The 12942-nt window shown below is 48.8% G+C and overlaps 1 long non-coding RNA gene across 1 annotated transcript; it reads right to left on the reverse strand.

Moving 5' to 3' along the window:
* Positions 1-326: 326 nt before the first annotated feature.
* Positions 327-12604, reverse strand: LOC308576095. Its single transcript, XR_014003081.1, has 3 exons — positions 12049-12604; positions 8457-8563; positions 327-739 (listed from the first exon to the last, which is right to left on the reverse strand). It is a non-coding gene; the product is annotated as an uncharacterized lncRNA (long non-coding RNA).
* Positions 12605-12942: the final 338 nt, after the last annotated feature.

Consider the following 12942-nt stretch of genomic DNA (forward strand, 5'->3'; position numbering starts at 1 on the left):
CTTCCTCTCCCCTGCTCTCTGTTGGTGACGCTGGTCCCGATTTCCAACTGCTCCCCTCTGAGCCCCCTCTGGACCCTTCTTCCTGGGGTGTCCCCCTAGGCTCCCCCCTTGCTCTGGCCACTGGCGCTCCTTTCTGTGAATCTTCTGATTCACTGGAAAGACTCGGAGATCTCGGGTCGTCGTCATCACTCATCTTTTCTTCTGCCTCCTCCCCCTCGCTCTCTGTTTCCTCCCTTGCCCTCGCCTCTGCTCCTGAACCCCTGACAATCGGGAAAATGTTGGAGGATAAATTCTGAGCTGGGATGGACCCAGGTTCTGAATCACCCTAAGGCAGTTTGTTGTGCTCCTATGAAGGAAACAGTGAGGTGTCAAAGACCCACATTTTCCACACGCGACTCATTTCCATCCATCCATCTTTCTCTTTCATAATTGCAGCCCTTATCTCTGAGGGCGGCCTGCCTCCCCCTCCAGGCAATGGGGCTGCCATCCACAACTCCACCACCTTCTCCCCTCTTGGCTTGCAAATTCTACCAAAAAAAGAAATCCCTGCACTCCTTTGGCAAGCAAATGTGATCTTTTCCTCTGCACATGGAGGAGTAGGCCGATGGCTCACGGCTCTGGTATCCTTCAGGCTCTCCAGCCCTGTTCATATTTCTTCAGGGGGTCAATGACACCCTCTTGCAAATCCTTCCACCGAAAAGGAGTGCTTGCTGTTCTTGTGACCGAGGGCAGATGTCACCTAAAATTAGGAAGAATTTTTAAAAAATAAGAAAGAAGTGTTGTCATAGGATGAGAAGGTCGTCAAGAGCTTGCTATTTCTGTTAAGGAGGCAGAGAGGAGGAGGAGGAAGCAGCAGCAGGAAATTTATGAGGTTTTTGGTGCAAGTTGAAACCTTGCATACTTTGGCTCATGAGAGCCAGCTAGCTGAGGCTGCAGGTACTGGGATCTGCTCTCCTCCTCAGCTTGGGACAACGTAAGATGACATCACTCCATAAAACAGCAGCGGCAGATCTGTCATCAGCAAATAAAATCAAACTGTCAAAGTTTGCCTGTCCAGACACAACCCGTTTGCCTCCAGAGTCAAGGAAGGAGAGATGGAGGTGTCCTCATTGCACTGTGCAACAATTATTAGTAGTAGCAGCAGCGGCAGTAGTAGTACAGTGGTACCTCGGGTTAAGTACTTAATTCGTTCCGGAGGTCCGTTCTTAACCTGAAACTGTTCTTAACCTGAAGCACCACTTTAGCTAATGGGGCCTCCTGCTGTCGTTGCGCCGCCGGAGCACAATTTCTGTTCTCATCCTGAAGCAAAGTTCTTAACCTGAAGCACTATTTCTGGGTTAGCGGAGTCTGTAACCTGAAGCGTATGTAACCCGAGGTACCACTGTACAGTCATACTTCATGTTACGTTTGCTTCATGTTACTTTTTTTCAGGTTGTGTCCCGCGGCGACCTGGAATTACTGGAAAGGGTTACCTCTGGGTTTCGCCGCTCACACATGCGCAGAAGCGCTAAATCGCGCCGCGCACCTGCGCAGATACGGCGCTTCAGGTTGCGGGGTTTTCATGTTGCAAATGGGCCTCCGGAACGGATCCCATTCACAACCAGAGATACCAGTGTATTGTTATTTCCATTTACATCCCATTCTTTGGTCAAAAAGGCTTACATATGATCAATTAAAGCAAGACCATTGCTCCTTCCTGCAAGTTTACAATCTAAAGAAACACAACACACAAGGGGAAAGGGACAGGGAGGAAAGAGGAGGAGAAATCAGACTCGGGCACCCGTTCTTAAACTGGTGTTCTTAAAGTTCAGTCGGTAGAGCATGAGACTGTTAATCTCAGGGTTGTGGGTTTGAGTCCAGTGTTGGGCAAAAGATTCCTGCAGTGGACTTAGATGACCCTCGTGGTCCCTTCCAACTTCACAAGTCTATGATTCTATAATGGCCAGCTGGCACAAGGCCTCTATTTGCCGTCCATTAAGTCTCATGGAGGTGCATCACATTTCCTGGGTGGTTGGTTTCTCTTTGTGGATGGAAACATAATAATAATCATAATAATTTATTATTTATACCCTGCCTATCTGGCTGGGTTTCCCAGCAGAATATGAAGAACACTATAATTATCAACATCAAACATTAAAAACTTCCCTAAACAGGGTTGCCTTCAGATGTCTTTGATAAGTTGGATAGTTGTCTATTTCCTTGGCATCTGATGGGAGGGTGTTGCACAGGGCAGCGCCACTACCGAGAAGGCCCTCTCCCTGATTCCCTGTAACCTCGCTTCTCGCAGAGAGGGAACCGCCAGAAGGCCCTCGGAGCTGGACCTCAGTGTCCGGGGCTGAACAATGGGGGTAGAGATGCTCCTTCAGGTATACTGGGCCGAGGCTGTTTAGGGCATGGGTAGGCAAACTAAGGCACGGGGACTGGATCTTGCCCAACTGCCTTCTAAATCCGGCCCACAGGCGGTCCGGGAATCAGCATGTTTTTACATGAGTAGAATGTGTCCTTTTATTTAAAATGCATCTCTGGGTTATTTGTGGGGCATAGGAATTCGTTCATATATTTTTTTCAAAATATAGTCTGCCGCCCCACAATGTCTGAGGGACAGTGGACCGGCCCCCCTGCTGAAAAAGTTTGCTGGCCCTGGTTTAGGGCTTTAAAATCAGCCCCAGCACTTTGAATTGTGCACGGAAATGTACTGGGAGCCAATGTAGGTCTTTCAGGACTGGTTTTATATGGTCTTGGCAGCCACTCCCAGTCATCAGCTGAGCCCTGTTTGATGTCAGGCTAAAGGCCTGTCCATTCCATGTGCTTGGTGTTATGCCTTTGGGAAGCACAAAAGCAGAGCATGAGTGTATTTTGCCCCAGGAATTGATATTGAGAGGCTGATAACTGGGGGCAGCAGGAAGATGGAAGCTGCCTTCTGCTGAGTCAGACCCTTTGTGGATAGGAATTTAAGGAAGCCCGTAATGATGTACACTCACCGTGCTTTAAAACTAAATTAAAAGGCAGTGACCCCACCTCACCCCAAGGCATAGGGGAAGAGGCAAGACCTTTTAAAAAAAGAAGTTTTATTAATACTTTTCATAATTCAATAAAAATAAACTAATCTAAACCAAAAATAATAAAATGAAAGAATGAATGAAAAGAAAAAAGGATTTTTTAAAAATAAGAACTCCTCTCTCAGGTGTACCTTAACTTTTGTCCTATACAGAAAAGGCTTTGCCCTCTCATTTTCTCACCTGAGGGCATCCGTTTCTCCCCCCACCCTCTCTCATCCTGGAATATCTCATCTGCCTCTCACACAGGGTCAGGAAGAAGCAAGACTGATGGCTTAAGGCTTAATTTGGTAGTAGGTAGGCACAGGGGTCAAATTTGAGTCAGTTTGCGTTTAAAGGCAAACCTACCCAGTTGGTACTTCGTGAAACAATATACAAAGCATAATGCAGCCACCCTTGGGAATTCGCGCTTCTCCAAATTTTGCAATGCAGCTTTCCGGCCAAGTGTACAAAAAACCTATACCAGGGTAAAAATGAACATAAAAATACATATATTAGTGAAAAGGACATGCAAAAAAAAATTCATTATGTTAGTGGAAATTGCATGCAAGAATGCATTTTAGTCAAAACTGTGTACAAAAACATATTTATTAAGAGAAATTTCCACAAAAAGGCTGGTGAATTTTCTTCATTATTTTTTTATTTAAAAAACACACACATATCACAAATGGTTGCAGAGATGTGGAGACCTGAATTTAAGATTGAAAGAAAAAAGAAAGAAACATGGAGAACTGAAGTTGACAATTTGTCCACCTGTCATTTTAGCAGCAGAAACTGTTCTACCCCAGCCCAAGGCTGAAAGATGTGGTATCTCTACGTTTGCCGCCTTCTTCATCCTGGTCTACTCTATATGGTTGCTTGTAAAGTTGATTGAGACAAATGTGAAGTGTTTTGAACCCTCAAAAGTGCACTGTAAACGAAAAGTATAATTTTTTATCACCATCCCTCTTTTATATTGTTCAGAGTTCTATTTCTTGCTCAGAGAGAGCTGTGGTATCCAGCACGGTGTTCCATCAAGAGTGGAGTTAGGAGATCTTTAGGAATTTCCTGATTATATAGGAAGTCTAGAGAATGACAGCTTTTTTGTGTTGCATTAAGCAGAAACAGTTTTCCTTTGGAACTAAGCCCTGAGCTGTTACCAAAATCAGGATTATATGAATTGTCTTGATTTTCCAGACATGCTCTATTTCCACAGTGTTGTTTTCCTTTGACAGTCAGGTTTTTAAAATATTTTTTCATAGGTTTTTGTTGTAGTTGTTGTTGTTACAGTGCTATGAAACGTACATTATAATAGCCAATTTTAGATTTGCTTGTGAATATCATTCTCGGTCTGTTGTAATCTATCATTTTATCTGCTGTCCTTTCCTGGAATGGAGATGCAGTGACGATTAAAAGAAGAAGCAGCTTCACCTGTTGGATTATGGCCTGTGCAGGCAGCAGTTCAAAGCAGCAAGCCACAGCCCACTGCAATCTTGAGACCCTTTCTGCTATGTTTAGAACAGAAGAGGAGCCTGCTGGATCAGGCCAATGGCCCATCTAGTCCAGCATCCTGTTCTCACAGCTGTGCTGGTCCCAAGGGTTATCCGTGAGGCGAGGTCCGAGTCCAGTCCGAAGTTGAGGGTGCAGTAGGGAGACAGTCCATCAAAGCTGTAGCTGGGTCCAAGGCAGGGAGTTGGGTGAGGTCAGGAGCTCCGGCAGAGAAGGACAGGGTGCAGGCAGGGACAGGCTACCAACAACGTTGCTCCCACAACCTGGGACTGGGGCTGGCTGGCTTTTAACTGCCCCAAGGCATAGGGTGGCCCTGGTCCACAGGTGAGCCAGTGTGGTGTAGTGGTTAAGAGTGGTAGTCTCATAATCTGGGGAACCGGATTCGTGTCTCCGCTCCTCCACATGCAGCTGCTGGGTGACCTTGGGCCAGTCACACTTCTTTGAAGTCTCTCAGCCCCACTCACCTCACAAAGTGTTTGTTGTGGGGGAGGAAGGGAAAGGAGAATGTTAGCCACTTTGAGACTCCTTAAAGGGAGTGAAAGGCGGGATATCAAATCCAAACTCTTCTTCTTCTTCTTCTTCTCCTGGCCTGGAGGTGAGCACTCCTCCTGCGGGAACTTAGTTCCCTCCGCCTCTCTGCCCTGAGCCTCTGCAGCTCAGAAGAGGCTAGAGGGTTACTGGACCCAGAGGCAACCTCAGCTTCCCCTGATGGGGCTGAGAGTGGAGCACCTGCAGGCAATGGGTCCTCCATCACCTCAGGAGCCAGAGCAGACTCAGCTGGTGCCTGCACCTGAGGATCCAGCACAGGCGAGGACCCTTCAGGCTCAGGCCCCAGCCCCGGCTCAGCTGGTTCTGGAGGCGGGGACTCCTGTGCAGGCTGGGATTCCTCAGGTTCAGCCTCTGAGTCTGAATCCCAGGCCATCACAACAGCGGCCAGCCGGATGCCCCAATGGGAAACCCTGCAAGCAGGATTGAAGCCCAAGAGCCCTTGCCCCTCCTAGCAGCCATTGACAGCCTTTTCCTCCATGAATTTGTCTAATCTTCCTTTAAATCCATCCAAGTTAATGGGTATCGCTGCCTCCTAGAAGGATCTAGAAAAACACATACGGTTAGATCATCAAAGCTGGATTGCAGGGCTTCTTGCTTCAGTGAAATGGTGGTTCCGTTCGACTCGAGGGTTTCGGTTTAGGAAACGGACTGTCAGGCCCCACCACAATTTGCCCAGACGTTTCAATGGCCTTGTTTGTGTTTCTTGAAAGGATCCAGCTGTCTCTCTTTTCCCCCCTGGCATTCAGAAGATCTGTTTCCTCCTCCTGAGAACAGGAGGTTGGCTCCCCTTTGCTGCTTGGCAGCTGCAAGAGTTTGTGGAGAGATTCTTTGCTGACTGTGCCCTGAGGGCAGTGCTGAAATGGAGATGGAAGGCTGGATTGAAGCGCTGTGTTCCTGAGCCTTGTCTCTCTTCCTCTGCCCGGGGCTCGGACTTACGACAGAATGGAACACGTAAAGGGACAGAACTCCTCAGAGCATACACAGAGTGCATTTCACTGACACCGTGGCTATTCATGCACTACTTTAGCTCGTGTTCAGATGCATAGGAAGGTGCCTTATACAGAGATAAACTCTTGGCCCATCAACCTCAGTACAGTGGTACCTCGGTTTTCGAACAGTTTAGTTCACTAACAACTTGGAACCCAAACGCGTCAACACCAGAAATAGATGTTCCGGTTTTCAAACTTTTTTCAAACTTTTTTTTGAAGCCAAACATGCTGAGTTTTGAGTCCCCCTGTGTTTCCTGCTGCACTGCTCATTTGCGTCCCCCCATTGTACAGTGGTGCCTCACAAGACGAAATTAATCCGTTCCGCGAGTCTCTTCATTTTGCGTTTTTTTCGTCTTGCGAAGCACGGCTATTAGCGGCTTAGCGGCTATTAACGGCTTAGCGGCTTAGTGGCTATTAACGGCTTAGTGGCTTTAAGAAAAAGGAAGCAAACTCGCAAGAACTCGCAAGACGTTTCGTCTTGCTAAGCAAGCCCATAGGGAAATTCGTCTTGCAGAACGACTCAAAAAACGGAAAACTCTTTCGTCTAGCGAGTTTTTCGTCTTGCGAGGCATTCGTCTTGCGGGGCACCGCTGTAATACAAACCTTCTGTTTCTGATTGCAGTGTTCTGAGGTGATATTTGGAGCTTATATTTGGTGCTTTTGCCATTTATTTTGCATTTTTGTTTTGAGGCTTTTTCAGTTAATTTGTTCTTGTGACTATGTGGATCCCAGTTCAGCTACTGATTGATTGATTGATTGATTGATTGTGTGACTACGGAAATGGATACCGTAATCGCCTCCCATTCAAACAATGACTATCATCAATGCAGTGTTTTAGGGGTTGTTTTTAAAAGTCTGAAACGGATTGATCCGTTTTGCATTACTTTCTATGGGAAAGCGCACCTTGGTTTTGGAACGCTTTGGTTTTGGAACGGACTTCCGGAATGGATTAAGTTTGAGAACCAAGGTACCACTGTATTTCTACACTGGCAGGCAGTGGCTCTCTAGAATTTCAAGCAGGGGTCTACCTGGAGATGCTAGGTAATTTACCTGGGATCTTCTGTATGCAAAGCAGATGCTCTAGCCCTGAGCTAAGGCCCCCTCCCCAAAGCACAGTCTGATAACTCGTCTTTCGAAAGGGGCAAACATTACTACGTTAATATCTTGCAATTACCTGAGAAACCTTGCAAGTTTCCATTCAAGCCGCTGATCACAATAATGCAACACTGCAACTTCAGGCCCCTTCTTGGGCCAAGACCTTGGAGCACTGAAATTGGGGTGGGGTGCTCTTGTCTGTCTGCTAGCATTCTTCCCTTTTTCTTGATTAGATGCACTTGGATACAGGCACAGGACTAACAGCTCGCAACCTCGGAAGGCTGACTTTTCTCTCTCCCGGTTTCATGGACCTGACTTAACAACCTGCTCAGGCCTCTAGCTCAATGGGAAAGAGAGTCATTTCTTTACCAGAGTTGGCATGCCACCAAAACCTGCGCAGGAAAGCCAGACTGCCACCACCATCAAAAATCTTGCTCGGGCCTCCCTTGCGAGACACAGAGACGACACCCGCGAGAGAAGATTCTAGCTGGGATCCCCCTAGGGAGTCAGAGGCGCCACACCCGAGACAGAAGACGAAGGCGAAGATGGAGAAGAGAGTCAGGGCGGTTCTGTTTCCCTCTCTTCTCCCTCCAAGCAGACAGCTGCCCCACTTCTTTTCTGTCTGGGGCATGGACCACTCTGTACCAAGACTCTCAGCTGCGTCTTTCTTGCTCACAGGGGCTCCATCTGTGGGGTGGGGGGCAAGGACCCCCCAAAATTGTCAAGAAGGGGGCTGGGCCCCTCAAAATTCTGTGGCGGCCGTGCATACACGTGGCGCAACATGCTCAACTCACCTGCGCACGCCGTGCAGTGTGCTCGCATCACAATCCGTCCGGCACGTAAACAGCATGCCAGCGCATTGCCTGGCATGTGCAAGTGACGTCGGCGTGTTGCAAGACATGCGCACGTCACACGGCCCCCACAATTTCAGGGGCAAGCCAGCACACTTGCTTGCTCCCTAGAAAGGCCTCTTTGTGTGGCTACAGTCACACCACACATTTAAAAAGCTATCATACCACTTTAAAAAGCCACAGCGTCCCACAAAGAGCCCTGGGAGTTGTAGTTTGTTAAGGGTGCTGAGCGATGCTAGGAGACCCCCTATTCTCCTTCCAGAACTACACTTCCCAAAGTGCTTTAACCATCACTCCTTCTTCTCAGGAAACTCTGGGAACAGTAGCCGGAGGCATTCCCAGGGTCCCTTGTGCCCTTGGCAAGGAGCTGTATCTGTTCTCCCCATGCCCACCCCCACCCCCCAAAAAGAAATCACTTCACTGCTCACCTTTGTGTTGTGGTGTCAGGATGGAAAGATTCTCCCACATTTGATCTTGCTGCAACAGCGGTGGGACATCATCACACACATAGGTGATTTTTGCATACGCCCCAGACCTGCGCCCCCAGCGAGGGGTCAGTTTTGCCAGTCCCTAGATACACCTCTGATTGTAGCTCGGGGGGGGGGAGTATATCGGTCTCCTAAGAAGGTCGGTGGTTCAAATCCCCGCGACGGGGTGAGCTCCTGTTGCTCGGTCCCAGCTCCTGCCAACCTAGCAGTTCAAAAGCACTTCAAAGTGCAAGTAGATAAATAGGTACCGCTCCGGCAGGAAGGTAAATGGCGTTTCTGTGCGCTGCTCTGGTTCGCCAGAAGTGGCTTAGTCATGCTGGCCACATGACCCGGAAGCTGTACACCGGCTCGGTTGGCCAATAAAGCAAAATGAGTGTCGCAACCCCAGAGTCGGCCACAACTGGACCTAATGGTCAGGGGTCCCTTTACCTTTAACAACTCTCAGCACCCTTAACCAACTACTGTACATGTCCATTATTAAAACATGCCCTGTTTATCTATTAGATTAGTTATCTGAAGTGTTGGTTCCATCTGTTTCCTGCTCCTGTTTCCCAAATAGTCCTACGCGCACCTCCCCGTTTATGGGTCCTGTGCTGAGCTAGTTCCCAGCACATGCCATGCCTTTGCATGAGGACAGGAGAAGAGCCTGCAGGATTAGGCCAAAGGAGCCCTACCTAGTCCAGCATCTTGTTCTCACAGTGGCTAAGCCAGGCATAGGCAAACTCGGCCCTCCAGATGTATTCCCATCATCCCTGACCACAGGTCCTGCTAGCTAGGGATCATGGGAGTTGTAGTCCCAAAACATCTGGAGGGCCGAGTTTGCCTATGCCTGGGCTAAGCAGATGCCTTGTGGGAAACCCTCGAGCAGGACCTGAGCACAAGACTCTCCTGTGATTTCCAACAAGTAGCATTCTGAAGCATGGCTGCCTCCAGCTGCAGAGGCAGAGCATAGCCAGCTTGGCTAGCAGCCATCAACAGTCGTCCTCCATCAATTTGTCCAATCCTCTTTTGAAGCCATCCAAGTTGGGGAGGGGCCATCACTGCCTCCTCTGGGAATGAGTTCTGTGGTTCAGCTATGTGCTGTGTGAAGAAGGACTTGTGTTTATGTGTCTTGGATAGTCCAACATCCAACTTCTTTGGATGTCCACCAGTTCTAGTGCTACGAGAGAGGCAGAAAAACTTCTCTCTCTCTCTCTCTCTCTCTCTCTCTCTCTCTCTCTCTCTCTCTCTCCTCTCTCTCTCCCCACTTTCCCCATGATTTTGTAAACTTATACCATGTTGCCTCTTACTCACCTGTCCTCCAAACTTTAAAAAGTCCCAAACGCTGCAACCTTTCCACTTAGTGGATTTGCCCAACCCCCTGCATAATTTTTGGTTGCCCTTTTCTCAACCATCATGGCTAGGAGCCACAGATAGCTTCATAATCCATGAATTTAGACAAAGCTGAACGTTTCAGGGTTACGAGATGTTATAGGAATTTTAAGGTCTCAAATATAGAATAAATATTCATAAATGCACACATATCTAAATATATGAACCGTGTGTCTGAAATAGTACCAGAGAGCAATCCTGAAGCCATTTTGACTCTTCCAATGACCTCAAATATTCCTCTGCAGTAAGGGAGGCAAATGGGGAAAGCCTTCCCATTGCTTTTTTGCTTGCAAATCCTGTCTTAAGGGCGTATTTGTGTATGAAAAGAGTGAGTCTGTGACCTGGATTCAGGAACTAAAGTAGTAACCATCACGAAAGAATGGCCAGGCTACCCAGGTAATGCAATCAATAACCATTATCAGGTATCGTGGCAGACAGGATTTCTGCTATAGACCACCTCCTTCTGTGATGTATGTATGATGTTTTGGGGGTGGTCTTGGGCTACAGGGTGGGCAATTTCAAAAGTCTATATAAGGGCTTGCACACCATTGTTCAGGGTTCACCTCCTTCCTGTGTGTGGTGAGTGGGGACCCTGTTGCAACAGTTTCTTGAATAAAGATCAAGCTTATTAGCCACTTTGCTTCTCAATATACTCTGGTTGGCCTCTGTTATTTTCTCCTACCGATAGGGCTCTATGTGGGCTCCAGAATAGCCCATAAGGGAAAGGGAACAGTTTTTCTTATAACAATATCTCCTCTCAATCTCCTTTTCTCTATGCTAAAAATACCCAGCACCTTCAACCGTTCCTCATAAGGCTTATTATCTTCTAGACCAGGGGTAGTCAACCTTTTTATTCCTACCGCCCACTAATACATCTTTCTTGATGGTAAAATTTCCTGACCGCCCACCAGTGCTCGATGGAAGAAGGATTCAGCTTGTGCCGTAGAACCCCCTACCGCCCACCTAGAACCCCGAAACTCCCACTAGTGGGTGGTAGGGACCAGGTTGACAACCCCTGTTCTAGACCCTTGATCATCTTATTTACCCTCCTCTGTACACATTCCAGCTTGTCAATATACAAATTGTGGGATGCGCAGGAAGTCAGGCCATCGGTCCCCTTGGCTCAGTGTTGTCAGTGACCGGCAACAGCTCTCCATGGTTTTCAGGAAGGGGGCACTTCCAGCCCTACCTGGATATTTCTTGGGGATTGAACCTGGGCCTTTCTCCATGCAAGGCAGATTCTCTCCCACTTAGATATGGCCTGTCCCCAATCATAGGAGGCTGTCTCATACCAAGTCAGAAGAAGTTTGGGGAACGTCTGTGGCTCTCCAGACCTTGCTCAACTTCCAGCTCCCATCATCCCTGACCACTGGCCATGCTTAAAGGGGGTAAAGGGACCCCTGACCATTAGGTCCAGTCGTGACCGACTCTGGGGTTACAGCGCTCATCTTGCTTTATTGGCCAAGGGAGCCGGCATACAGCTTCAGGGTCATGTGGCCAGCATGACTAAGCCGCTTCTGGCAAACCAGAGCAGCACACGGAAATGCCGTTTCCCTTCCCGCCGGAGTGGTACCTATTTATCTACTTGCACTGGCATGCTTTTGAACTGCTAGGTTTGCAGGAGCTGGGACCGAGCGACGGGAGCTCACTCCATCGTAGGGATTAGAACTGCCGACCTGCTGATCAGCATGTCCTAGGCTCTGTGGTTTAACCAACAGCACCACCCACGTCCCTGCTGGCCATGCTTAGCGCCCCTAAATTACCATGGATAGTGGGGGAGGGGGTGAAGCTGCACACTGCCAGCAATGTGGGGGGTGCGCAACTCTCCCCCATGCCGCTGTGGGAGAGCAATCCCTCCAGAGGCTTGGGAGGGAAGCTGCGCGCCCGCCAGCCATATGGTTGAGGGGACACAGCTGAAGGGCGTGCAGAGAAAGGGGAGGCCGCCGGCAAAGCCGTGCAGCTCCCCCACTCGCTGGGGCGCCTCTGAGAGGCCGGAGCCCCGGCGCAACACACCACTAAGCCCTATGGGAAAGACGGCTCTGCAAGGCAAATGCTCTCCCACTTAGATATGGCCTTTCCCCAATCATAGGGGGCTGTCTTATACCAAGTCAGAAGTAGTAGAAGGAGAGAACACCACCAAGCTATTTCAAGCACGTCTTACAAGCGGCCACCCCATCTCCCCACTTCCGTCAAGGGGAAAATGTGGGAGTTATCAGCCTTTCCAGGACTCCAGGCCTTCCTCGTTTCCTGTGCCTCTTGAGGACTACACTTCCTGTCTGTGTGCGAGAGCACACTGCTGCAAAGAGTCCTGTTTTGTCTGGATTATGATGTCACTCGACAACAACACCATGCGCGATGGGAGCCGGGACTGCCTCACATCCTGCCCAGCCTCACATGCTGAGTCACACGCGCTGAGTCATATGTGCCTCACTTGCTGCCTGTTCTCGCATGCCGTCAAGGCAGCCGTCCTTAAGCCTAGTTCATCTCCTCGGCAGTGGAAAAAGGGGTCCAGCAATGGGGCCTATGAGGTCTCTGACCTTTTCTCACCTTCCAAAATGCCATTGGCAGGGGATGAAGCGAACGGGAGCATTTTAATAAGGCAAATTGTCCAGCATCTCTTTTTGGTCTGAAGGACAAGACAGATTTGATGAGCCTTTGTGGTCATTAAGAGATATATACGGCCGTACCTTGGTTCTTGAACAGAATCCGTTCCGTCAGTCCGCTCGACTTCTGAAAATGTTTGAAAACCAAGGCGCACCTTCCGATTGGCTTCAGGAGCTTCCTGCAGCCAATCGGAAGCCCCGTTGGACGTTTGGCTTCCAAAAAAAGTTCACAAACCGGGACACTTACTTCCCGGTTTGCGGCATTCGGGAGCCAAAACATTCGAGTCACAAGGTCTTCGAGAACCAAGATACGGCTGTACTGCCAAATCTGGAAGGTCAGGGCTGCATCATTCATTTAAAGCACTCTTATATAATTCTAACAATCATGGCTTCCCCCAAAGAATCCTGGGAGTTGTGGTTTGCTAAGGGCGCAAAGAGTTGTTAGGAGACCC

This window comes from Podarcis bocagei (assembly GCF_964188305.1).
Source record: "Podarcis bocagei genome assembly, chromosome: 16".
NCBI classification, from domain to species: Eukaryota; Metazoa; Chordata; class Lepidosauria; order Squamata; family Lacertidae; genus Podarcis; species Podarcis bocagei.